We start from the raw sequence: 27,003 nt of genomic DNA on the forward strand, positions 1-27,003 counted from the left end.
AACCCTCCTTCTGGTAGGACATGAGGAGAAGCCAGAACTGAAGGAGGGAGTCAGCCCAAGTGCAAGGAACATGCCTTTCTTTTTCTGCTGCTGTATGAGAAAACACATAAATGTGTGTGCATGAAAGCCAGGCAATGGAATCAGATTATTTTGACTTGAAATACAGTATTAGTTTTCTTCATCAGCATTTAAAGGTTGGAAAGTTTTTAGCTAATTTGACGGGGCAGTTGCACAGTTTCTTTACTGCCTTTTGTCATTTTCCAGGGCTTCTATCCTTCATTACTCCCATATTAGTGCCCTGCCTTTATCTCTTGCAAGTCCTGCTCCTCAGCCCAACACCGTGGGCCTCCAAGAGTAAATGTTTATAATGTCCATTTAGCTTTCAGTGAAATCTCTTCCAGCTTTCAAAGAAAGCTCTTTAGTTTGGTCTGCACAGATGTAAACTTTTGATAGGAGAAATTCCCTGTGTTCATCTAATGGCTTCAGGACTCCAAGTGCTGCTGATGTGCTATAGCTCAGTGTCCTTGTAACTTAATGTAAAAACAATGTGCTACCTCTGATTTTGAGTTTAAGCACTCCCTAACAGTGGATTTAGGCCTTCTATACGTGAAGCATATACTAACAGTACCTTATTTTTGTTTATGTATAAATAAGTTGTCTCTCCGCAAGATCTGTTGGAAGCCAAGTATGGGGTTTAAAAAAGGAATAAATAAGCAATGGAACAGTAATTCTGTCATAAGATGCATTGTGTCAACAGAAGTTTATTTACCTCTTAGAGTAGGAAGTGCTCTGACTTGTTAGAGTTTGTTGTTGCTTTCTGATGTGTTGGGTTCTAACATGGTTCTCAGTGACTTTTGTATTCTGTTTTCCCAAGAAAAGCCTTATATCATAGTTTCAGTTATTTTCCTTGGCAAAACTTAGTATTTTATTTATTGTTAGCTGCCATAGGTTACAGATGAACTAGCTTATACTTAGAACGTCATAGTTCATTCACTTACTTTGCACATTAATTTAAAAACTGAGGAGATAGCACGAGCCATAGGTGATGGAAGCTTTTCCCCGATGCATTCTCCTTTCACAACAAATCTAGCAGTCACTGAAGGGCTCAGGGATGTTTCTTTCCATCAACACTCATACAAGTATTTTCCACTCATATATCTCAAAGTGCTTTAAAGAAATGCTTGAATATTATATACCAAGATGCTTGTGTTAAGAAGCTGAGTCACAGATGGACAGTCAGGGGTATCAGCCTGATAATAGTGTCAGAGAATGGGGACCCTTGGCTCCCTAGGAATTAGAGCACTGCTTCATGGTGCCCACCTGTGTCCCACTGCAGAAGTGACTTAAGGTCTGCCAGCATTTCAGGATCCTGTATTCTAATGCAGAACAGATTTCCCAGGATTTATTAGGATGTCCAGAAAATCAGCTGTCTTTGCAGTACGTCCACTCTGGATGAATCATTACTTGTCACTTTTCTCTGACAAGATGGGAAACTGAGTGGCCGTAACTCTGAGCTTTGTCCTCCACGTCTCTCCTGAGGGCCAGGAGGAAAGGGCAGTGCTGGGACTGGGTTCATTGGTGTGTGCTGTGGGGTGAGGTGCAGCTCAGCACCTCTGAGCTAGCATCAGATAAGCAAGTGATAAGGCAGGCTTAGCAGTGTCCTGGCATCTCACTGACGAGGTTGAGCAGCCCAGTACTGGGTTGCCTTGGACTGGACAGTCCCAGTCCAGAGGTGCCGTAACGTGCTTCATACACAGCACAGCCATGTCTGCAAATGATTTCCAGAGCTAGCAGGCTGGGGACTTTCACTAGGTTAAAAGTCCCTTAGGAATGTAGAAATAGAGGTGAAATAATTAGCAACCAACCAGTGCTGGACCCCTGAATTGGTCTACCTCTGTTATGATTTACACCCATAAATTCTGATAGCTGTTGTAGAGACATGTGTGTATGGGAGCGGGGAGAGGAGGGGAGAACTGCTGGTAGTGATCAAACTGGATCTTAAACTCTGATTTGTGTTGAGCCAGAAGGGTTTAATTATATATATGTAACATGCAATGAAAAGCAACATGGGACTTGGGTAGACCATATGTCTTAAGTGCTGCTTGGGATGACTGAGAGCTGCAGAACCAAGCTTTAGATTTTGGAGATGTGGTTCAGACACAGAATTGTGCTGGTGTCCCTAAATTTTACTGGTTTTGAATAACATTTTTGTAGCTGAGGTTTGGCAAGTATGAAGCCTGAAGCCAGCTTAAGGAAAGTTTATGATGTGAAAATTAAGTTTTCTCTAGTAAGCTGCAGTTTGTCAAAACAACTGCACACATTCCTGTTGGGCTACAGTTTGGCAGGATGCGAAGATTGCATCTCTCCCTTTGAATATGCGAAGAAAATGGAAACCTGGCATTTTAATCTTGCATGGCTTTCTACACGTCTCTTTCAACAGCTGGGATAAGCTCCTCTGCTTTATCACACGTTTTCCCTTGTGTTATGAATCACCACCTTCTCTTCAGGCAGTTCACATACAGGATTCTTCAGTCTTTTGAAGTTCATGTGTTTGACTAAGGGGAGCAAGAAAAGGTTGTAAAGGGACTTGCCCAAGGATAAGATGAATCTCAAATTTGGTTGTCTGACAAGAAATGAATTGGAGCTGGTACTAACTGATATTTCTGGTTTTGGGGGAAATAGTTTGGGAAAATTCACTCAGTTTCCCAACAGAGCTCTTAAAAGGGTCTCACAGAAAGGAAATTCCATACATTTTTTTGCTCTGGAAGGGAAAAAAAAAAAAAGAAAAAAACCAAAACAAAACTGGTTTTAGCAGATTACTCTGAAATGAAAGAGAACAGCTGTCTGCCCCAACTCCCGAATCCCAGGGAAGGAGGGCTTAAAGCCGCCCTTAAGCTTCATGTAGGGCTTGGACTCATGGAGCTCTCACAAGCTTTGTGCTCCTGCCAGCAGCCTGGGATGGGCATCCCGGCTCCCAGGTGCAGAAGGCAGTCCGTGAGGTGGGAACAGAAGCTGGGGAGTTCGAGTGTCTGCCTGGACAGCTGCTGAGCAAAGAGGCAGTGTTCTGACCCACCCCATGAGCAGTTACCTCAAACTGGTGCACAGCCACAGACATTTCCAGTGTTGACAACCTGATGCTTTCCATTGGAAATCTCTTGTGACAGGAGCTCCTGAGCTCTGTTACACATGTTTTGGTGTATATGCAATGTGTAGCATATCGCTGATAAGGTTGTATAGTGCCATTAAGATTTGGAGTATTGCTGGAGCAGAGCTCAGTTGGGGAATCTGCTTTGGAAGGTCACTGTTTGGATAGGAGCTTAATGGTGGTACCCAAGCAGTTGTAAGCAGGTGATCAATAAACCAGAAACATCTGAGCTATTCCCTTTGCTTTGCGACCTCACTATTTTATGAAACTTGCCCCGTGTGAATTTGCTCACAGCTGTAAGAGCAATTTAGTTCCACTCATTAGTGATGAAGCAAAGGTCCATAATAAAAAAAGAAAGGATAATACATCACCTAATATATTTTCTTTCTGGGCTTGATGCATATGGAGCACTTTAAAGTATTAGTTGTTTTCAGATATAGTAGAAGTATTGTGTATTTTGGAAAACTTAACTGCCTAAGTAATAGGAGACCTCAGCCATACGCTTCACTATTAAATCTTTTCTGAGAAGTATGGAGAAACGTGTTTGCTCTGTGTGTGTTTGTGTGAGTTATGGGCTGTGCAGATCAGTGAAATGCAAATTAGCAGTCCTCTACTGTCCTGTCATATCTCGACTCGCAATAGCAGAGTTCAGAAGTTCATTGCTTGGGGGAGGCAAAAAAAGGAAAAAAAAAAAAAAGGAAAAAAAAAAAAAAAAAAAAAGAAAGTTTGCTCTGACTTACTTGTGCTTTTATGAAGACTGTCTGGAGCTAAATAACCCCTGGTGAACTTGTATCCTCCACTCCAGCTGCAGCCTTTCAGCTCCAACAAAGACCACTCACTAAATCCAGGAAATCGAGCGGCGCGTGGGTGAGTGGCTGACTCCGCATTCACACCCTGCCTGTGTTCCGGGGGGAGCCGCTCTGCCCGGCCCTGCGAGCAAAGCCTTCTGCATGTGTGCCTGGAAAAAGTAATTCCTCACCATCCACAGAAAGCTGCTCTTTCCATTGAGTTTTTCCAGCAGTGCAGCTTTGTAAAAACCACAATAAAAACACGAGGCTGCAGGATTTTTATTCTTTACATTCCTCACTGCACAAAAAGCAGCACCAAATGTTTTTCTGGAAGCAGGATTTCCAGCCGTGGAGCAGTGATTTAGGAGAGTAAGAATATCAGTTTCCAAGAATGTTTGGTTTGGAAAACTTTGAGATTTACTTGAGACATCTCCAATCTATTTCCTCTGCTTTGGTTACTCCGTTTCCACATACATTTATTTAGCCACTGGCTGTTGTTCTTTTACCTTCGAAAAATCTGTTTTGATGCCCCTAAACATCGTCTTCTTTGTTATGCTAAGGCGGGAGATAGAGCGGCATGCAGAGAGAAAGATAAAAGCAGTGTTGTTTTATGGATCCTACGCAGTGTACTTTGCAGGAACTTTAAAAATAATTTGCACACTGCTCCTCAGTGGGATAAATGTTCGCTAAGACCATTTACAAAACACGAACAAAAGAATATTAACAAAGACGAGTAAGCACAGATTTCCTCATTTCACAGGTGAAGAAACAAAGCTCTGTAAAACTTATTTGTTGATACAGGGCCTGCTCAGGGTTAAAAAGGGTGAGGCTCAGCCTGCAGGGCCGTCATGTCCATATGTGATAGTTGCAGTGAGATGGTGGTTTGAGGTGGCTGATTAGCAGTTTAGTCATTAGACTTTGCTTCGTGTGTAACATGACATGTTGGAGATGCGTTTAGGTGACATGGATTTTCTATCACTGGGGTGTAAAGACAACCCAGAACCTCAGCTGCCCCTGCCAGATGCTGTAAGATTTTGTATTAGGGAACTTTATATTTTAAACAAAAAATTAAATTTTCTGGTTCTCAAAGACCAGAAGTTTCCTTGGGAACTTCAGCACTGCAGCCTGAAATGAAGCAAGTGGGCTGTTGTGCCAAGGGGGAGAAGGTCCCCAAAGGAGCAGCTCTGGGGAATGCCTGACTGGCCCCGGTACTATCCATGTGCATTTTTTGTTAAAACCAGTGATTAGTGATTTAAAAATAGTTACAATAAAGCTTGTGAGAAGAGGTTAATGCGCAGTAGTTAGAACTTTGCACATCTCCTCCTGACTGTGCTGTTCTCCAGCTGCTGCCTGGTAGCCTCTCTTTGGAGGCAGACGATTTTCAGACTCGCTGTACTCGGGGCAGTGCTCTTGGTCAGTGGCAGATTCACAGGAATGCCATCAGCATAGGACCCAGAGCCCACATGCTCTGTCTGGAAACCATCACAAGTCCACCAATGCAAATGCCTGCCTTTGAGAGGCTGAAAAACTGTCCAAGGGGCCTTGTGGAGCCACATGCATGGACTTTTCTGGCCCCTCCACTGGCACCAGGATTCCCCAGTCTCTGCTACTTGTGAGAGAATGTATTTAGAATTTTTCCTCTGTAAGGTGTTGGTCAAAGGCAACTTAAACTGATCCAGCTGTTACAATCCTGTTTCCGTCTTTACCACTCTGGCACTCGTGTAGTCATACAATATACACATTCACATGCTGAAAACTGATCCTTTTTTTTTTTTTCCTTTTTAAATTCCTCCCAGAATCATGGTTTTTGGCAGGATCAGTTCCCTGAACTGATTGACACTGTGATTACATTTATGTGAGCACAGGAGAATGGGAGGGAAGATGGGGGCAGGCAGGACAATGGGTTCACAGCATCCCAGGATCAGTTTGGTGTAGGCTGTCTCCTTGGTTGCTGGAACAGGCTGCATCTGGGGTGTCTGGTGAAGCATAAAAGTGAAGATAATTTGTGCAGGAGAGTACAGCAAAAAGATCTGTTGATTGACCTCCCAAGCCAGTGGAGGTAATCCTGTACGTCAGCTACTACACAGCCTAAGTAATGCTGTCTCTTAGATTTTTTTATTTATTTATTTTTAATCAGTTGGTTTTACAGTGGTTTCACTCTACGTCATCCATGCTTAGTCTTGCTTCTGCAGTGTGATCCTGCTTATCAGTAACTGGGATTATTCTGCAGCTGGAGCTGAATCTCTCATTGAGCAGCTCCAGGAGCAGGGCTGGTCCCCAGAGGCTGGTCTGACCAGATGTACACCAAGAGTTTTGCAGCCTGCAAATGTCAGGCTGATGTTTTTTCCTTTTCTGACTGGACGTCTTTATGTCCTCATAGCTGTAGGTACAGCTGCCTTTTCTTCAACTGCCTACAGCATCAAGACAAAAATTACTTTGGCTTTCAGTGCTTCTGGCTGGGTTGCTATTCTCCCTACTCGTGTTTGCACGAGCATCCTGGGACACAGACTGACTGTCCTGGCCTAGCCTGTCTACGAGCAGCTCTCTGCACGCTCCTAGCTGTGCTTCAGTCATGTCTGCCAATGGGCTTGACAGTAAACTGGAATCATCTGTCTTGCAAATGGTCTTGCCTTTAATTAGAAAATCTTTAATGTCTTCAAAGTCACATGTGGGTGCCAGAGTTTGCAGCTCTGTAATGTAAGTTCCGTTGGCTTGCTGGTTTTAGGTGTAAAGTTTTAAAAAATAATCTCTTGAGCCTTGGGATAGCAGTTCCCATTGAACCCTGCTAGCAGATTTTCATGAGTTAATTCTGGCCAAAAAAACACCCCCTCTAATTCATATTTTTCCACCAGTGAAACACTAAAAAAGGTTTTCAATTCATTTTCTCATCTTCATCCCCAATGGCCAGCAGACTATTTATTGTCACTGTCTTTGTACAAGTGCTAATGTGTTGTGTTGTGTTGTGTTTTTCTGGTTTTGTCCTGTAGTTAGGTATCCTGAGCCTGTTTGTTCTGTGTCAAGCATTAGCTTGTTTTCTATTAATGACATGCTCTTCCTGGCTGCAGCTTTTTGTGGTCTGGCTGCTGCCACCAGGTGTTGTGTATATCGTGTGCTGGGTGGCACTGAGAGATCAGTATGTGACCCCAAACTGCAGCCCCTTTCTGATGAGAGGGCTCTGTGGGCATGCTGTGACTGGAGCCAGTGCAGAAACCATATAGGCTCCTTGGTGTACCCTCCCAGTCGCTCTCATCCATGTCCATCCCGTGTTATGGGAACCTACCTTGCTTCAGGCTCTGAAGGAGCTGTGCCAAAGGGCAGGACCTTGGTCGAGTTCTTTACCAATAAAGCCCTTGAACTTTTTTCCAGTTTTGTAGGAACTAGAAAAGCACAACCATGACTTAGCTCATGGGGTTGTGGAGGAGAGACATAGCCCAAGCCTAGATGGACCACAGGTCTCCTGTTTTCTTTTTCATTGCTATAAATTGTTCCTAAATATTATAGCATGAGGAAAGGATGCTGCTTCTTTCCAGAGACTAATATTCCCAACTTTGGAAAGCACTTTGTGGACAAAGCTTGTTGAGTTGTGCAGAGAAAACTATTAAAATTTATTAATGAAATAAAACAGCTTCATGAGAAGCAACACTTAGTGCTTTGTCTGTGAAGGAATCAGCCTTTTATGAAAGACTTTGTGTTCCCTGATTTATTTATTTATTTTTCCTTTGAATGAGCAAGATTGTTTAAAAAGGGTGGTGGGGAATGTCACTGGGGAAAAGCCCCCTCCTCTACTCACTCATCGATTCTTATAATATTAAAAAAATTAATTTAAATTGCCACTTTCCTCAAAATGAAGTGTAAAGCTTCCATAGTTCTGTTGTTTAATTTCCCAACTGGATATGAAATTAAGGAAATTGTAATTGTTTGACCTCTCGCATCAGGGAGTCTAGGTATTTTTTCGTCTGTTTCACCGGAGTACATCTATATGAGAATAATGGCTTCCCTAGAGGCTCCATTTCTCGTAAAATACAATCTAATGAATTAAAACATATCTCCTCTTCTTGGTGCTTTTTCACGCTGTGACCTGCCTTGGGTTTGAGTTCGGGGTGGCTCCTGTTGAATTGTCTGAAGGCTCTCAGCATACTTTCTCCTACTGAATTGTTCTTCCTGAAGTTTGCCCACTGATTACATCCCCTGGCTTGGGTCGGTTGTCTTTCTTACACGGTTCACTAATTTTTCCTCACTAAGCATTGCTAATGTGCCTTCCACAAACTTGCAGCTTTTTGAGCTTTGATACAGGAACCTTTCCGAATTCAGCAAAAACAACTAAAGAAGCAGGACTTTTTTTTTTCCCCTCCTTTCTTTGTGTCCTTTGTTACTGAAGAGGGCTGCAGATATTTAGCACCGTTTAAAGCCAGACAAAAAAATCCCTCTCATTTGGTGATTTCTCCAAAACACCAGTTGATTATTGTTGGCAAGGAGATCACACTGGAAAGGACTAGCTGTTCTGTGTGGTTTTGAGGCCAGAATACTGCTGGGATTGTCCCTGGTGGCTGGGTGGAGCTCGCTGGGTACCTGCCTGAGAGCCACAGCGTCCTCATGCAGCAGATGGACCTCTCTTGGAGGGAGGGAATAGATTGACACCAAAGAACAAAGCTATTCTCCCCCAAAAGGTAAAAACCAATACACTGAATATCACTGAGGAAGCAGCAAATACTGGTCTTGAGATCTCTGTGCTCTGTATGTCTGACCAGATGGATGCAAGATTTTTCAGGGGATTTAATATACTGTCTTTTAGAAAATAGCTGAGTATGTCAGAGTGTGAAGTAAGGGAAAATTCAATTCAAAACTGAAAAATGCATTCATTTTGAGGGCTCTTACAGAAATTTTTGTCCCAAAATCAGCACTGGGAGAGGTCGGAATGGAGGCTGAACTGCCTTGCCATCTGAGTAAGTGTATTTTGCTCTTGAAGAGAGAAGGTGAGCAAACATCAACTTCACTGATCTATTTAGCTCTCAGTGATTGTAAGGATGAGTTCAACTGGATCCATAATCCCTTGCTTAGCTCTTATTTCCCAAACAGGCCACACAAGTGGCCTCATGCACACCCATAGCAGCTGGTAAAACAGCTCTGCTTGCGCAATGGAAGAAGTTGGCAGGAGAGGACTGTCAGGAAGGTTTTGCCAGGATTTCATGGCAGAGAGGTGATTTTGTCAATACCACACAAAAATTGGTCCAGATCCAGTTAGAAGTCAGGACCTACTCTGTCTCCTTTCAGGTATTAGAAGCTCTGATTTATGTAGTATATGCATCTCAGCTCTTAATATGTAAAAATCTTGGAATTTATTTCCCTTTCTTCAATCTCATTGCTGTAAAAGGAGAGGAACTTTTCAGCATGCCCCAAAGAAGAAAGTGACAAAAAGGCCGGCTGTGGTTCAGGGCAAACCCCTCCATCCCAGGCCGGCAGAGGAGGCTCCTGGCAGTGGGGTGACAGCCGGGGTGCTCCATGTGCTGCCAGACCGCAGTGGTGTGTGCGCCGAGCCGAGCAGCAGGATCAGAGCCCTGTCCGTGGCCCACAGGCAGCTGCGAGGCAGCAGCAGCAGCAGCCAGCTCGCTGCCAGCACGGCTCTGGCACCGCAGAGAATCGAGCCCTTTGTATCTAACCATCCAGACCTAATACACTGACATGGTCGTCATCAGATACAGTTGACACATGTTTAAAGGGTATATCTCGCTGCTTTGAACAAGTGGGAAAGTGTTCTTGGACTGCTTTGCTCTCCACATTTCTACGGAGTTTCCCACTGTCCATTTTCCATAGTTACTTACAGCAATTAACTGGAATCCGGGGCTGTGGCGGCTGCACGCATAGTCTCTCAAACCACACCTGTGGCTTTTTTGTGTCACATATAATTCATGACTGAGTGATGCTTCCTGCCTTGTCATCTTTAGTCCTGGATGAATGAATGGTGTAGCTAAATCAGCTTAGCGCCGAACTAAAGCGGTGGTTCATGTTTAGCTGTGGCTCTTACACAAGTCGTGCAGAAACTTTATTTGTGTTGGTATGGCTGGGTGTTCACTGGAGGCTCCAGCTCTTTTGATATCGGATCCACTCACAGCTTGCGTGTCCTGCCTCAGCTTTATTTTCCCTTCCAGAGGCATAGATACTGCATGAATCATTGTGTCTTTGCAGAGGCTCCAATGGGCGAAGGTATTTGTGCTGAAACCTCACCAGGCTGTAATTAATCTGTAGACGAAAGGAAATGGTTTTGTGACAGCTAAATGAAGACCAAATAATGCGATGTGATGAAAGGTATGCTCAGCAGTCGGATTCAGGATCTGAAGTTATAAGCATTTAGCTTTATGGTGAGCTGAAAAGTGTTTGAAAAAAGAATTGCCTCAAGTCCCACTTAGCAGCAAACAAAAGCAGAGGAAAACCTGCATATAATTATATATTAATATGCAGAAAACTGAGCAGAGATTTAAAAAATTACACTGTATTATTCAGGGTATTTGAAAACATTTGGGAAACTTACACATAAACTATATGTGAGTGCTGTACACAGAAAGGCATGTGCTTTCTGCGTTAGATCTGTGAGATCAGCATACATGCCAGTAAACAGTCTGTCTTTTCTTTGGGCCTTAGTTATGCTGAGATAGAAGACATCTGATAACCTTTACAAAAATATTGCAGACTTTTGTAAATTAGTCTGAGGGTTTTGTTTGTTTCTTTCCCCCTCCTCCCAGACTTGAAATGTTTTGCAGAAGGAAAGAAGTTGCTGATCATCTTGTTTGAAAGTTAAATATTTCTCCAGTGAAAAGTTTGGGGGTTACCTTTTATTTGTCTTTAAAAAAGGAAGTAATATTTTAAATTCATGTTTCAGCTTGTTCATCATCAGTTACACCTTTGATGCAGATTCTCTCACATTACTTCATGTGTAGCTGGGATTGGTTTTAGCAAAAAGGCACAATAGTAAATGTGGCAGCTCCCCTGTAGTTTGCTGACTGTGACCTGTGGAGTAAACACTCAGACTGGTTGATGCTGAACATTTCAAGCAGCAGCAGCAGTGAATCCTTAGCTAACTGTATGATCTTCCAAAGCATTGAGATTTCTCAACTCCGCTTTTGTAGGATCACAGAATCCCAGAAATTTCAGGTGACAGAAAGCTGAGGGGGGCTCTCCATCCCCAGCTTCCAGCCCCAGTAGGGCCTGCCACCAACACTAGGTAAAATTGGTCATGGCTTGTCTAGTGGAGTCTTGCAAAGCTCTTTGAAAAGAGGTGCTTCAGCCTCTTGGGAGTGGCCTGGTCCAACACTGCTTGGCCTTCCTGGAGAAAACTTTTCTGAACATCCAGCCTGAACTCTCTAGGGAGTGTTACATCATTTGCCACTACCAGAAAAGATTTGGGTTCATTAGAGTTATAACTGCAGACTCTTTTATTACATCATGTATACATGCTTATTTTCTCTTTTATAGGCTTTGATAATGAAACTGCAGTTAGACTGTCTGTATTTAAGATAAAGTGAGATTAGGATTACCAAATTTTAATGAAATCTTCATTTCACTATGGCTATATCATAACTATACCTTAGCAGCATTAAGACTGTGACAGTATTGTTATTAGGACTATGATTGTTATCATCACTATCTATCTCTATATTCAATAGGAACATACCATTTTAGGTTGCTATCCCTAATTTTGATAGCAAAAAGCAATGATTTTTATGACTGGGCAGAGTTGCATACTGGTAGGAGAATGAGTTTGATTCTGTTATGGCTTCAGCATCATCAACAAAATTATCAAGTACTGTAAATTTACATTATAATTATGACGTCAAAAGCAATATAACTTGGTTTTCAGGTTGACTGAGAATGTGCCCTGGGAATTTGGAGGAAATATATTTTTCTCATTTGGAAGCTGAATAAGTCCAAACAGAAGTATTTCAAGAATATATATGTAGTTCAATGATGTTATACTCAGCAAGTATTTTATAAATAGCTGAAGTTTTAAAGCCAGAGCATCTCATTTTTGATTCCCATTTTATTTCCTTGTCATAAATGAACTCAGGACTCTGCACCTTTTGGTTTTTTGCTTCAGTATGATTTGCATCCTATACACCTACAGCAATGCTCACTTTTCTCTGAGGTGGGAATTACTCGTTTAAGTAAGCAGGTTGTAGATAACTCGAATCTTGAGAAGTGAATGTTGAAGGAAAAGCTATGTTTTCAATAATTTGGTTAAGAATAGGACAGTATTTTCAAAAAGTATAAAGAATTGGCTGCTGGAATTTTAGGGACAGTCCAGAATACCCTGTATGTGCAGAGATGAGCCAGGTATCTTAACTCCCTCTGGCTGTGTAATTTCTTTAAACCATCTTGTAATGGACATCCAAAATCCTCCAGAAGTGAACAAAGGTGATGCCTGGGTCACTCGTTGTTAGAGAAGATAATCCAAAGCTGTACAGGACACTGGCTGCTTCTCCAAGTCACCTGAAGGGGACTATTCCTCCTCAAACCACATCTTTGTACCTCTAGTGACTTAGAGCTTCAGAAGGGCTTCGTCTTCAAGATCTTTCTGGTTCTTCCTTAAGGAAGGCCCTTCTCAGTCCTGCCTTAGGGGTTTTCCAGGATGACTTTGAGGAGGTGGTGAAAGCAAAGGGCACAGTGGTGTGGAGAACGATGCCATCTCTCATATCACAGTGGGTATGTGAGTTCATCTGCTGTGATGGGAAGCAATAGCCCTTCCAGCAGCTGGTTTTGCTCCTGTTGTTGCTAGTGTCCAATGCCAGTCACCTGCTTTGGAAACAAATAGCACTCATTGGAGCTGGGCATCCTGGCTGTGCAGCAGCACGACTCTGTGGGTTTGCTTTCTTACCTTCATGCCTCTCTCCTCCCCTTCCCCCACAGTTTCTACTATGCTTTCTCTTGTAGGCGGCAATATAGGATCAGACTGCTTTTCATTTCCATCACTTTTCCCTGCTGTGACTGAATCTGTTGCAATTAAATTTTAATTGAGACGCACACTGCTTAAATAGACACAAGACAGCGACAGCTATCGCTAATTAATTTTCTTCCAAAATGACAACATTTAATAATTATATTCCTTGTCACTTACATTATTTATACAAGTTTAACTCTGGGAATTTTTTTAAAGACACGTCAGCTGTGAAAGTGCTTTATGGTGTTAATCTCCTGTAAGGCAATTGTGATTAACTTCAGAAGTGGAAGTATGTTTATGATGCATTTCCTAAAATAGTGTGTAGGTCTGCAAGTTTCAGGAAAGATTGAGGTATTTCTACAATAAGGTAGTAGTGTTTCTGGTTTCAGTATTCAAATCTAGAGAAGCCCTAATGGTAGTAATTTGTGCTCCTGTATTATCTCTGAACTGATGATCTCTAGGCACTTTCTGCCTAGAATGAACAAGCTCACACCTTCTGCAGAGATCCCTCCCCAGTTTCTCACTTCACCTGACCTAGCACAGAGCGATCATCTGCTGCCCCAGCTTGCAAGAGTCCTTGCCCTCTGCTACCTTGCTCTAAACCTGGGCAAAGAAAATGACCTTTTCGTATTTTAGTCTGAAGAATCCATCACTGGTTGCTGTCAGACAGGGTGTTGGATGAGTGGGACCATTTGTCTGTTGCAGTGTGACAGTCCTTAGGCAGTGCTGTGCCGATTTGGGGATTCTGTCTGTGTTTGAATACATCGTTGCTGCATCATGGCATGACTTCGGTGTTTGCAGAGAGGTGCATCATCAACCTCCAAACTTCAAATATTCACAAAACAGGTAAAAATTTCTTGGGACAGCAGTGAGGAGAATTATTCCAGCCTCTCCTGTGGGGATGTATGGTCGTAATGTTCCCTCTGCAGAACAAAGGAGCTGGCTATTGAAGGTGAGATGCAACAGCCCTGGGGTTTTACTGGCAGATCAGGAAACTTTGGGAATGACTAAAGAGTCTGAGAGTGGTTTTTTTTTCTCAGTGAGGGTCCTGTCTAGGGTGAAAGTTTAAGCTGGAAGCTGCAGCAGAGGGATTTTCTGGGTCAGAGAAATAAACATGGGAGGGCAGGGCAGGTTAGACTTGGATCTCTCGGAGGGCCCAAGACCAGTAAAAGTCAAAACTAGATGTGAAAAGTGACTGCAAGTACCTGGGTGTGCATATTTTCTCTACTAGCATAGAGTAACTCTTTAGATATCTTCACACCTTTCTGGTCACTAGCAAAGTAAAGCTGCTCTGGGAACAGAACTCTGGGAAACTTTGTGTTTGCATTTATTAAGGATGTTGGGGATTAGTACTGATGCTGCAGAGCAGAATGAGCTGGATGATGCAACCCCATTCCAGGAAGGCTCAAGAGAGAAGTTTTCCAAGGATGGCAGGAAAAGCAATTGTACTGTGTGCTGCTGTGATCAGAGGAGGCTAAGATGGTGTGGATCTAGAGGGCTGATCAACTGGACATTTATAATGACTCAGCCAAAGGAAATTTGATTATATGTGTTAAATGTGTGTATAATGAATCTCTTTTGTTGAACATTTGGGACTGTCATAATTATTACATAATTTCAGCATTTTTTTGATGTTATTTTGATTCATTTTATAGTGAATATATAGAAAAATATCCAAAATCATTTTCCTCTGTATTAAGATGGGTTTGAATGAAAAGTTGTCTGGTCATCTGTCTATCCTCATGTACTGTCACAGCAGCCAAATTGCATTACAAAAGCTTTTCATTGTCACTTCACTTTATTTTCCCCTCATCCTTGACAATAGCAAAAGAGACTGGGCAATATTTAGTGCTATTTTGGTGTCTGTTTGGTTTCTTGTGCAGTGTTGCACAATGGCAGGGGTAGGTAAGCCAGGAAACTGCATTGAGGATTTCTTAGAAGCAATGGAACATTTTTGCACCTTTTTTTTATCACATCTCTCAGTAGGCTGTGGTTTCCTACTCTCTTCTTAAACAGGTACTGCAGTTAATTTATTTTGTGCTTATTGGTAATACAGTCACAATGCTTGTCAGAGACACAGGTCTTGGTGGCACAGTGAGGTGGGACGACAGTGTGTTCCTTCCAAGTGGGCCTGTTCTGGGAGCTGAGGTCTGCTCCGTTGCACCTGAAGGAACAGGAATCATTTATTCCTCTAACAGATAGATCTCTTCCTATGTGTGTTTTCCCTGAAGTTATTTACACACGATGTTTGCTTTGAGGTCTCGCCTGCTCTGTAATTTGCATGTGGTGCTGGAGTTGCTGACGGTTCGTTCCTTTGGTTGCCGATTCTCACGGTCTGAAACAGGCCTTTAGCTGCCAGGGCCCTTGGGTGGCTGGGGGGGCTGGAACCCAAAAGGCCACAGGTTTGGTAAAAGCTGTAAGTTCTCTGCATGACACACAGTATGAGTGGTTGTGTCCTGGTCCCAGCCAAAGGGCCAGGCAGCAGCCACGTGACCTTGGGGCTGTGTTGTATCATTGCACTGCTCAGCAAAAGGGAAGGCCTAAGCATTAAGGAATGTTCACAGCTACCAGTCCTGTATTCTGAAAATCTCAGTGGACTGCAGCCATGAAAAGCCAGCCCAGCATGTGCTTCAGGTCTGTTTCTCTGAAGTCATCTGCCTGGACATATTCTCTAAATAAAGACCAGTCTTTGGTTGCGAGAGTGGTAAGGAAAGACATCTACTGTTTTCTCAGCATGCCACTAATGTTTGGGGGATGTCCAACAACTTTTGTTGTCAGAAGATACATCTTCTCTGGGTTTTTTCAATTAACATTTATAAACATTTATTGGCAATAAACCTATGAAACTGAGTTTGCAGTGAAGATAATGGCTCCAAAACATAAAGTATGTTGAGCTGTCTCACTTATAATACATGAAAGGCTGGGAAATGCCCAAGAGGACAAAGTGGTACCAGATGTTGGGTAGCTATGGATATGGTTTGGAGACAAAAAGTTGTGTGGTCATCTATAGCTGATGATAGGTCCTCCATCCTTGTGCCTTCAGTTCTATGAAGGTTTGGACTCAAAAGGATGACTGTAGAGATGGGAAAGAATAAATGTTTAATTGCTTCAGTGGAGAAAAAGCTAACTGGCTTTTCAGTTGAGTGCTAGGTTATGACAGCAATTAAAATGCATACTTGAAGAGGTTTTTCAGTATTTCTAGTGTATAATTTTGAATGTCAAGATTCCATGTCACTGTGTGTTGTGCAGAGAGCAAGTGGATATAAGTATAATCTTTCTTCTGGTGAGGGAAAAGCGAGTTATGATTAAATGAGTTATGCAAGTGATTATTCCCTTACAGGAGGAAAAATAGAGTTAACTGTGGAACCATAGTACTTGTAAAAACAGAGCAGGTGTGTTCACTAGTTCCTGATTTTCTGAGGGGATCTGGTTCTTAACTTGGAGACCTGTAAAAAAACAGAAGGCAGCCCAAGTTAGTAGTTTCAGTGGTGAAAACTAGTTATGAATGAGACTGGGAGTGGGCAGATATGACCAAACCCACCCAAAGAACACATATTTAGGCCCTGATGGAAGCAAGTGCATATGCATTTGCTGAAGTCTTCCTGAAGCCAATGAGATTGAAAGCATAGTGTGGTAGGCTTTGATAGGCTTTGAAAGAGGAGACAATGGCTGAGGCAAAACAAAAGAGCATGCCATCAAAGGATGTAAAGCAAAGTGACAGGAAAAAAGTGACAAGCTAGGAAAATGTTCTTTGTTCCCACATTCTGAATGGCTGTGAAATCAGCTTTGTGCTCATTAGAGCCAATGTAAAGGAACTTGCTGTAAATGAAAATGAATGGCTTAGAGGCTGGTGTTTTGAGTTCAGATGTGTAGGTGAGTGGCAGGAAGCTCAAGGAAGAGCCAAACTCTGAGACACTGTGCAGAAGGAAGAAGCAGGAGTCAGAGGTGGCCTAGAGGTAAAATCTTACAGTGGGGTTGGAGGCATCTGAGGACCACCCCAGGTTTCAAACTTGGATAACAAACAAGATGCTATCCACTTCTACAGCATTTGGCATCCTTTGCTACCTTCTAACCACGACCAGACTGCTATGAGAGATATTTGAGAGACAGATTGAAGTTTCTGTGTGGTTGGAAGGAATTAGGTCCAAACTAGGTCAATCTGAGAGTAAAATGTAGGTAAGATTTAGTGGAGAGAAAGCCCGGAGGCAACTGGGCTTTGAATACAGCATAGCTGTGAACAAGAAGGAAGATTGAATGAGTTATAGACACAAGTGGGATTTTGGGTTTAAGAGAGAGGCAGACCAAGGCAGACCAGGGAAAAGAGCAGAAAAAAGAGAGAAAGAGCAAGGAGAGCAAGAAAAGTGGCTGTGACATGGTTTAGGATGGTTGTGGAGGAGTGAGGTAATTAGAGAAAAGAGTAGAAACTTTAGGAAGAGGGAGGGAATTGTAGACAGGAGGTGAAAGAGTTATCTTGTTTTGACTGTTTTCTCGAGGAGGAACTCTAAAAGCCTGCATGCAGAAAAAAGATATGGACATAGAATATAATTATCATGTGCATTGATATACGACAGAAATAATGTACAGCAACTGCAAAGTAAATTGTAATAGTTTCAGTAAATAGTTATATATTACTTATAACTGGTTTAGTTATAACTAAACAATAACTATAACTAAAACTAGATATATGTGTGTGCAGACACACATGCTTCTATAAAAGAGTTCTGTCCCGAAGAATTAATATGAATCCTTTGCATTTTGTCTTAAATTAGAAAGTAGCAAGGAACAAAAGCAAATGAGGAGGCAGTATTTACAGAATCTTCTCAGGCTTGCCTTAATGATTTGGGTCTTATGTAATGAAACAGAATCTTTTTTGTGTCTAGTGGTCATATCAGTCACTGGGCTCTGAAGTCTGGTATAGCCTCTGAAAATCTATGGGGACTCAACAAGAGCAAATGCAGTTTCCATTGCTCAGCCCCTGGCCTGGCTACCACCAAACACAGTTCTTGTGCTTCACTTGCTTCCGCTGCGCAGTCGTGTACACACAACGTGGTTCCCGAACCTTTCCTCTGAGCCATAGCAACCTGCTGACATTTGCTAAAAGTTCACTGCTGGTCTGTGTTTTGTTCCAGTAAGTTTTGGGGACATGAGATATTCCGGCTCATCAGCCCAGCTTGTTTTGTATGTGTAGCAGACTCTGCAGGGCTGCGGAGGACCCGACCTCCTTGTATTTCCAGTCTTCTTTAGGTTGTGGAGACTCCACTACTGAGGTTGAGAAGGGAGGTTTTACCCTTAGCTTTTCTAACAAGAGAATGAAATAAATTACAATGTTGTTTCTTTCTTTTTTTTGATGCTGGCAGCTGCTTACCAGATCAAGAAACAAAGTGAGTTCTTACAGGCTACAAAGTGAAGATTGCATGATATTCTGTTGGTGAACGGTTTTATAATCTGTCTCAGTAATCAAAATACTTGTAGCACAGTAGACATAACTGCATAGTGAAGGAATGTATATTCTGCAACATTGCCATTGGCAGGACATAAACACCTGTCCTAAGTCCTTATCACAGAAGAAAAAAATAGAGAAGTTGGAAGGTAGAAATTAGTTTGGTTGTCAGCAGAGACATACATGCTAAAATTTAATCCTTTTAAATGCAGATGTTTTGATCTGTGAAGGTATGGCAAACCAACCATTAATAATACCCTGATACATAGGTGCACAGAGGATCAAGGTGCTGATCTAGTGTAACCTTCTTAAACCCACCCTGTACTTAAAACCCATGTCCTGTGATAAGTCTTAGACTACAGCAGATCTCCTGGAAAAATATCTGAACACGATGTCAGCTCTGCCGTGCTAGAAAGTCTGGCACCAGCCTGAATCTAGTTCTCTTTTCTGTTGAAACTGGGAGCCTTGTTTCTAATCTGAATTTCTCCAGTTTAATTTCTGTCTCTTAGACTTTGCAGTTGTGTATGTGTTAATATACTGATCAAGTCATCCTGCAAGTGCTTCTCTTTAGACCTCTCTTTCATTTTTCTCATGTGAGGCACAGGAGCCTTTGCAATTTTTATCTCTCTGCTTGGACTGTGGGCACCAGAACTGCACATACTGTCAATTCAGGGTTAGGCAGAGGCATTACAGCCTCCCAAACTCTGTGTAGACAAACACATATTGCTTTAATCATTTTAATATTGGTACCCTCCATAGAGCTTCTCAGCCACTGTTTGCCTGCCACAAACTTCAAGTCATCTCCAGTCAGCGTTTCACACAGTCTTCATTTTAATCAATTATTTTCCAGATGTGTGGCCTTGTATGTGGTTGCTTTAGAACCTGTAATCTTTATCTAGGCCATCTAGGGATGGAGAGCGTCTCACTGGTACATACCAATCATCTTTATTTACCTTGTCAACAGCCATTTGTCACTGACAGGCTTCATGACTCTGTATTTGTTTCCAGTTCCTGATACACAAAATGATTGTAACTCTCCATTCATATTAATGTTTCCACCAGAATCAGTAATACCAGTCAGGACTAATTTGTGTATTAAAGGAGCTATTCCACTTCTTGTTTATTACTTGTGTTCATAGTGTTACAGTCTACACAATTAAGGAATCTCTTCTCTTTGAGTCCCTTGGTACCTTGATTAATTTTAATCTTGACATCTTGATTTCTGGCTAAATGAGTGCTCATTTTCACCCTTGTCTTTTGTCATTAGCTTAATACCCTCCTGAATTCTTTAGCCTGTCTCCTGAAAGACTTATTCCCATCCACTGAAATGACAGCCAGCCACATTGTAGTCTCTTTTCTCTGTAGAAGATGGACCCGTGCTGCTGAAAACTTAGGGGCTCTGCCATTCAGTACTTACTTAACTGTTAATTTCTGGAAAAATGTATCACCTTAAAACTCAAGTCACAGCTCGCAGAAATGGAGTACTCTTCAAAGTGTTGATTTCATTCTCCCTCATATAATCCTTGCAAGAATTCTTGGTTGTTCTAGAATTTTTGTTTACCAGCATGCTTGTGTCCTTGCAGACTAGGCTTTGTTGTGGTTCATGGGTACATCCCATATAGCTCTGACCTCTCCTGCTACAGCAACTTTCAGGTATTTCAACAGTTTGGGGATTTTCAAATGCTAGTTGTGAGCATAAGGCTGACCTTGATGACCTCCATGGGTCCTTTCCAACCCTGAATACTCTTATGTTCCTCTGAGAAACTCTTCTCCCATTCTCATCTGGATGAATTTTTCTCCATTCCCCAGTTTATGAACTGCCAGCCATTTTATGTGGTCTGCATCCTGCCTTCAGCTGGCAACTGTAGTCTATATTATAAAGACAATATGTGGAGTGGAATAAAGAAGTGTGGAATAGCAGCCTGTGTGGTGTGTGTGTTCAGCAGAGGAAAATGAGCCAACTGAAGTGTTGCTTTTTTGTTTTTAATTACATTCTTGTTTCCTTCCCAGGCTTCTCTCTTCTGCATGCTTACACGTGTGCCTCTGGAGGGAGAATTCAATAGGCTGATGAACAGAACTGGAATGTTTAAAAATAAACCAAAATTTTGTAATGAAACATGTTCTGAAGTTGCTATAGGGATTTTTGCAAGGATGCAGTCCTTTCATTGCTCAAAATAAAGATTTTCATTTCTTGAGCCAAATGAAGGGGTTGCTTATCCAAGCTTTGGAGCCTGTTCAATGTCATCTGGATGGACTAGTCACTACAAGACATTATTACTCATCCCACCCCTACATAAAGCAAACCCATTAAACTTCATTGCATGTGGTTTGTATTTGGGGTTTCATTCATAAGAGTTGAAAGTGCCCAAACTACTGCAGCACGGAAGTGAAACCCTGTGAGGATTCTCCTTCAGTCACCACCAAGCCAACAAAACATTCACTTCTCAAAACCTCCCTTGAATCCAGTATCAGGGCAGCTCTTGTCCTGTTAGCCAGATCTCCTGTGCCACCTCTTCTCCGCTCTGTGGAATCTGCATTAACATCCCCATTCAGAATCAGAGTTTCTGCCCCTCTTGTAGTATGTGCAATTTACTTTTTTAGTATCTTTTACTCATGAACCTGATGAAAAGTCAATAGGTTATTAGTGATTTGCAATTAGAGTCGAATTTTGTTGTAAACAGTTTAATGGTCCTCCACCCTTAATACAGTCTGTTATCCACCCTGTTTAACTGTAACCCACCCTGGTATAGCTGCCAAGCACCACAGATGTTTTCTCTGACATGTTAGTTGTTAGAGTTTCTGCTCTTGTTGGAGCATGAAGACTTGATGAAGGGGGATTTTTAGGGGTTCTATGTTTTCTTTTTTTTTTTTCCCCTATTTTGGTGTGCAAAGGTTTCCTAAAATGAAAACAATACTTCTTCATTAGATACATGTGTGCACACATAGGTACTATTTGTCTTTTTGGTTCTGTTTTTGGAAAAAACCCAGACAATTGTGTAACAGGAAATTGAAAACTTCTTTGGATTTACATCAAAAACACAAACTTAGACAACACTTTGCCACAATTCTCTCACTCTTGAAACAAAACCAAACAAATAAAAAAAACCCAAGTGAAGATTCATGGACCAGTTATAATGGTGACGCATCACTTTTGAGCAATTTGTGTTTACCTGGTGGCATCATCCCATATTTTTTGCAGCATGTTAATGCAGAGTCTGAATGCAGGAGTGTCTTGATTATCTACTTTGACGGTTTTTCACATGTCGGAATTCACTTAGTGGGAATTTTCTCGTGATAAGACATGTAGGATTGGTTTTGTAAAATTACAAGCATGACTTTGTTTTCCTGTTCTACCACAAAAGAGTCTTCCCTCCAGCCCCCACTCCTCCATCTTCTCAGTTCTTCCAAAGAAACAAAGATAACTTCTGAGGGAGAGGAGGGAAAGTCAGGTACCCCAGTCTGCATGTCTGGGCATGGACCACTGCTGATGCTGTGTCTGGCTTTGAGCTTTTATGTCTGTTCGTGTGTTTTGATGATGTATTGTGATTGTTTATAACCCAACATCTGAAAGGTAACTTTTTTTCAAGGCTCTAAGGTTGGCAACTTGAAAATATACTGGAAGTGGGGAAACTATTCAAATGTTCTGCTATTTTATAAATCAGACTTGTTTGTAATGAAGCAGCAATATTGAAGTGACATTAGTGTTTGTGAAAAATATGAACACCAGGCTAAACCCAAAAAATGGGTGAAATGTTAATTTCTCTATTCAGTGTCATCTCCCTTCCAACAAATGCAGCCCAGAAAGTAAATGGCTTTAGAAAGGGGAAAATCATTAATGTTGCAATTCAGTGGCCTCAGTGTTGGCATTTGGTGCCACAGTGTCCTAGGATAGCCTGGTCTGTGATTGACATTCCTGAAAGATGCATCTCTCCCACAGGTGCTGTGCCACCTCTGTCAGCCCTGCCCAGGATCAGGGGTCCCAGGGGCTGGGTGCCCCTGTGCAGACGCTGGCATTGCACCCTTGCTGTCCAGGACCCATCAGTGACTGGCTCCTGCTGGAAGGTCTCCTAGGAGCTGCTGAAGGCTGGTTCTGGAGCAGGTAGCTGAATATTTACAGACCTTCCATATGGTGACAATTTCTGAGTGCCACCACTAACTCCACTGTCCTTGTTTGATATAAGTGGAAGGCTGCTGTGGTCAATGTAAGTGGGGGGGACAGCACTTGCAACTCTTTTTGAGATGGTTTCCTTTCACATTGCTGGCACCAGCTGGAGCAGTAGATTCTTTTTGTGCCTAGACAAAGTCTAGCTGCTTAGCTAGACTTAAAGTCTTAGCTGCTCCATGTACAAAGAGTGAGGGAGCACGCTGGAGGGCTGCATTCTTTGAAGCTGTTTGCAGGGCATGTTTCTTCCATCAGAGACCCTTCCATATCACTTTTCTTCCCTGTGTCTCTCTTCTGTCTGTGCACTGCCTCCCTGTCCTGTCCCTGCCATTAGAGATGTCATGTTGTGCCTTCCCCTGCCCCAGCAGTGTGTGTATCTCCATCTCCCATGGAATCAGGTCTGCATGCAATCTCTTGCTTCCTCTTTTCCATGCTTCTCTTCTCTGTTTCCACAGGGTTTGATATTGTCTGTGCTTCACTCACTCACACTTTTCAGTAAGTTTTTAAGGTCATCCCTCTATCCCCTTATTTCTCGTTTTCCAGGCTCTTCTCCATCTTTCAGAACTTCCTGCTCTTTCCACATCCATCCAGTCATCCTTGCAAAGATCCCTCCTTCCCTCATGCCTCCTTCCCACCCTGCATTTTTCCTTTCTTTACATTCCTGGACAGAGTTGTGCCTGGAATATCCCAGGATTTCTGGAGCTGGTTGGAGGTGATGTTACTACAGTACAGAGAGACACTACCAAGCACCAGGCAGTTCTGGGTGCACTTTGACCCCTCACAGTATTGCAGAGCAGCTTCTTCCTCGTGCTTTTGGTTTGCTGTTGCCATATGGAAATGGCAGATGGTGTTGATCAGGAAGTTAATCTAGAAGCGTATCCGTTTCATGCCGTACGCGAAGGATTTGTTCATTAAACTTAGAACTCTAATTTAAAGCCAATTAACAGAGTGATTTGAAGAGACTTGTTTTTGAAGTTCAAAAGAGATGCTAAGTCTCTGATTTCAGCCTTAGTACATTCCTGAACCTGTATAACTATTGCAGTGTTGCCAACTCTACTGGGGGTATTTTTTGTCTCTTTTTTTTGCCCTCTTCTTTTCTTTTAATCCCCCTTTTCATTTTTTTGAGTGATACAACTTTTGCCATGGGCTGGAACTGTTTGGTGAAGCTTTGTGAACACCCAGATTTCTCAGCAATTTTAACCTTACCTTTGGGAGTAGGCAGGCAGAACTTTTGTGTCTTCCTATCCTGTTTGCTGCTAGCACAGCTCCCTCCTCCCTCCCTTTGGCAGCCTGGTATTACTCTTCTCTGAGCAGGAGTCAGGGCAGGGGGCAGAAAAATAGAATAAGCCCTGAGTAGCTCTGTGCCCTCCTAACACTGCTTCTTTCAGCATGGGTTTGTCTCTGCTTCCTTTCTTCTCGGAAGCTGGTGGGGACCCACCACAGAAGGTTTCTCGAGGGAAAGGGGCAGGAGCAGCCCCCAGACAGAGAGCTACTGCCCCAGTGTACAGCTCTAATTTCCATATGTAATCGACCCTGTAGGACTGGCCCAAGCGGACCATTCCTAAGAAATATCAAGATGGGAAACCTTGTGTCAGAAGGACCTCAAAAGTGATTAGTTCTGCATTAGTATTTATGCTGCTTTTACCTGAGATTGATGTTCTGTAAACAGTTGTAGGTCCTTCAGCAGCAGACAGCATGTTTGGGTAGTCCCAAGATTTAGTAGTGGCATTTAGACAGAAAAAACTTTCTTTAGTAATTCAAAGCTGTTGCTGATATAAAAGAAAATAGAGGGGTCAAGTTTTGCTGTGGTACAGAGCCTATGACTTCACCGGGTTAACTGCTGCTACTTCCCTGTAATTGAGAACATAATTTGGCTCAAACCCTGGGAGACTGAAAAGGATCACAGCAGCCACTGTATTAAGCCAATGTTCAGAGCAGTTGGCTCACACTGAATTTCATAAGTAGATCATGTATTCAGAAGGCTTGAGCTGTATGACACAGTCCAGTGCAAAAGAAGAGGTGGTGGGAGTATGTCCTTGTTTATCTTAACTAAAGCAGCACACCAGGAAAAGCTGTGAAACCTAGGATTGTAGGTATGGGGGTGATGTGACAGAATTGTTTCAGTGTCTCCCTGTGGGTGTGTGAGCACAAACCTGGCAAGAGCTGTGCAAAGGCTGCCCTTGGTTATCCCAGCTCCCATCAGTCTTGCCAGGAGCTGCATCTTGGCTGTGGTGCTGGTCTCAGCATCCAGCACATCTCCAGTGTGTCCCTTGGAGGTCGTGCCTCCTCTTTAGCACCTCTGGGGCTGTGCATGGGGAGGTCAGGTAGAGATGAACTCAGACTGAAGAGAGAATACACACTGGTCTGAGAAAGCCCAAAATATTCCCAAAAGTCTGGAAGCATACTTTGGAAATCCCTTTCTGCCCCTACCAGTGGGCTACCAGGCTTGAAGGTGGCATTCAGGATCGGACCTATGTCACACTGTCAGTGGCAGTGCCTGCCCTCTGCCACATAAGATCACTCCCATGGTTCTGCTTAATCTTTGAGCAGAAATAGCCAAAATTGGTCATTCATTTTTCACAGAGAAAAAAAAAATTATGTTTTCTGCCCTGTCTAGGGGAGAAGAAGGGGGTTTCCTGATAAAGAACAAGCCTGAAGAAGGACATAATGCCTTTTACAAAAAAAAGGTGTGCAGAAGGTATGGCTGATGAGTTTATTCCTGAGTTTGCCAGCAGTCCTATTCAGGCTGATACCCTCCAAAGGAGACTGGAATTTTCGGACAGCACTTTTGACCATTCCTCAAGCACTTAGCGGGAGGGATTGTTTTATTAGGAAAGTTTACGGCTTCTTGTTTTCCCTCAAAGGCAAATGTGACTTTGTTGTTTTTAATTCTGTTGGGATTTCTCCCTTTTAATATACAACACAGCTGTTAAAATAGCTGGCGTTGTCTAGGGCAAATCATATAGCACTTTCCTTGTTCAGATCTCAGATGGCTGCCTTTTTAGTGTCACTGCAGAATTATATTACAGGGCATATGAATAGTGCTGGTATTAGTGTCAAAATCAATTACCCAACCCTCCTTCTGCAGAGAAAGCTACAAACCTCAGGAAAAATCTGAGTAATCCATTCTGGTTTTCTAATTCTGAGTAATGACGGAGGGCAGAGAGTTGTGCTTGAATAAGTGCATAGGGTCTTTCTCCACATAGTCACTCCTAAATGCATGGTCTTTACAGGAAAAAGCAGGCTCCCTGTGAAACCCTTTTTCATGCCAAATGGCTTGCTGCTAAGATTAATCTGTCATTGAATTTATAAATTCTGTGTGACACAGAGCAGCAGAAAAAGTTTAGCATCGAACAGAAAGCAAAGTATGTATTGCTTAAAAAATGAATGTTGTGCTCCTGGATAGTGTGGATTGACTGCCTCCACCAATATATCTTCTTATACTGGTAATAAAAACACTTCCATAGCCTTGTGCCTCAAAGGATCTCAAAGCACTTTGCAAATAGGGGAAAGTACTATTTCCTATTTTATGGCTGTGGAAACTGGCTGCAAGAGAGGTGTTAAGCTTTTTGCCCAGGGACACTGAGACTGTAGCAGATCCGTGATGGGGACCTAAATCTCCAGAGTTCCAGTGCTGTTTCCTGGTCACACGTTGCACCGCTGGGAAGTCTGCTGGTCACCAGCTCTTGGCCACTGTCTCTGAAACCTCAGAGGGTGGGATATGAAATCCCATATATGAGGTGTTGGTCCTCCTTTGCTCACTGGTCTCTGTCCGGTCTGTGGGCAGAGGTTCTGAGCAGAGCAGGATCCAGCAGGACGGATGCTTGTGTCTTCCTGGGCTGGGATGGTCAGCTCTGGCAGTGGGGTGCTGTGAAAAGAAAATGACTTTTGGTTGCTGCTGACTTGAGGAAAAGCTTGGAACCTCATAGTCAGCCTGCTCTGCCCCAGGCACCTTTACGAAGCAAAAATAATTATAGACTTATTACCCTAAATCCTGTGAGATCAGACTAGTTGCACTTTTTTTTTTCTTTTTTTTCTAATCTGGTATTTGAGGATTTACCTGTTTAATACAACCACTTATTACAAACACTTGAATATTTTTTTTAAGTCGTAATTCATCTGAAAAGAGAGCATTACAGCTGCAAAGACCAGATTTTCAAATACAGGCATGATCTCCTGCCACATTCCAGTTAGATAAATGACACATCTGAAAAACTGGGTCCCTGCTGAGGTGTCTGTGGCAGGGATTTAGAGATTTTGCTTCAGGCATCTCTCTGGAAAAAAAGCACGGCTCTAACCTGCATGTTTCACAGAACAAGTCCTGTTACCAGTTCCTTCCTTCCCCTTGCTGGCTGCTGAGCTCTGCAGTGCCTGAGGATGGTCCCTCACCCCCGGGGCTGCCCCCAGGGTCAGGGTACCCGGAGAAGGGGGGTCGGGGTGCGAGGGCCAGCGTCTGGTTTCAAACAAAAGTGCAAAGCCTTGAAAGGAGGGACTAAGAAGAAACAGGTGGGGGGTTAGTAACAGAGCCTCTGAAGTTTA

General features: G+C 42.7%; 1 protein-coding gene across 2 annotated transcripts in view; it reads left to right on the forward strand.

The window, feature by feature from the left end:
- GLI2 (GLI family zinc finger 2) overlaps positions 1 to 27,003 on the forward strand; it is a 190,507-nt gene that overhangs the window by 19,813 nt on the left and 143,691 nt on the right. The window contains exon 1 of one of the 2 annotated variants that reach the window (XM_048309895.1): positions 22,262 to 22,401. The exons of the other annotated variant lie outside the window; for it this stretch is intronic. The gene's annotated coding sequence lies outside the window, so the exon portion shown is untranslated. Of the gene's footprint in view, positions 1 to 22,261; positions 22,402 to 27,003 lie in introns of those variants that run through there. 2 annotated transcript variants of the gene reach the window in all.

The sequence above is a fragment of the Corvus hawaiiensis genome, chromosome 7 (assembly GCF_020740725.1).
Source record: "Corvus hawaiiensis isolate bCorHaw1 chromosome 7, bCorHaw1.pri.cur, whole genome shotgun sequence".
In the NCBI taxonomy this organism is placed as follows: Eukaryota; Metazoa; Chordata; class Aves; order Passeriformes; family Corvidae; genus Corvus; species Corvus hawaiiensis.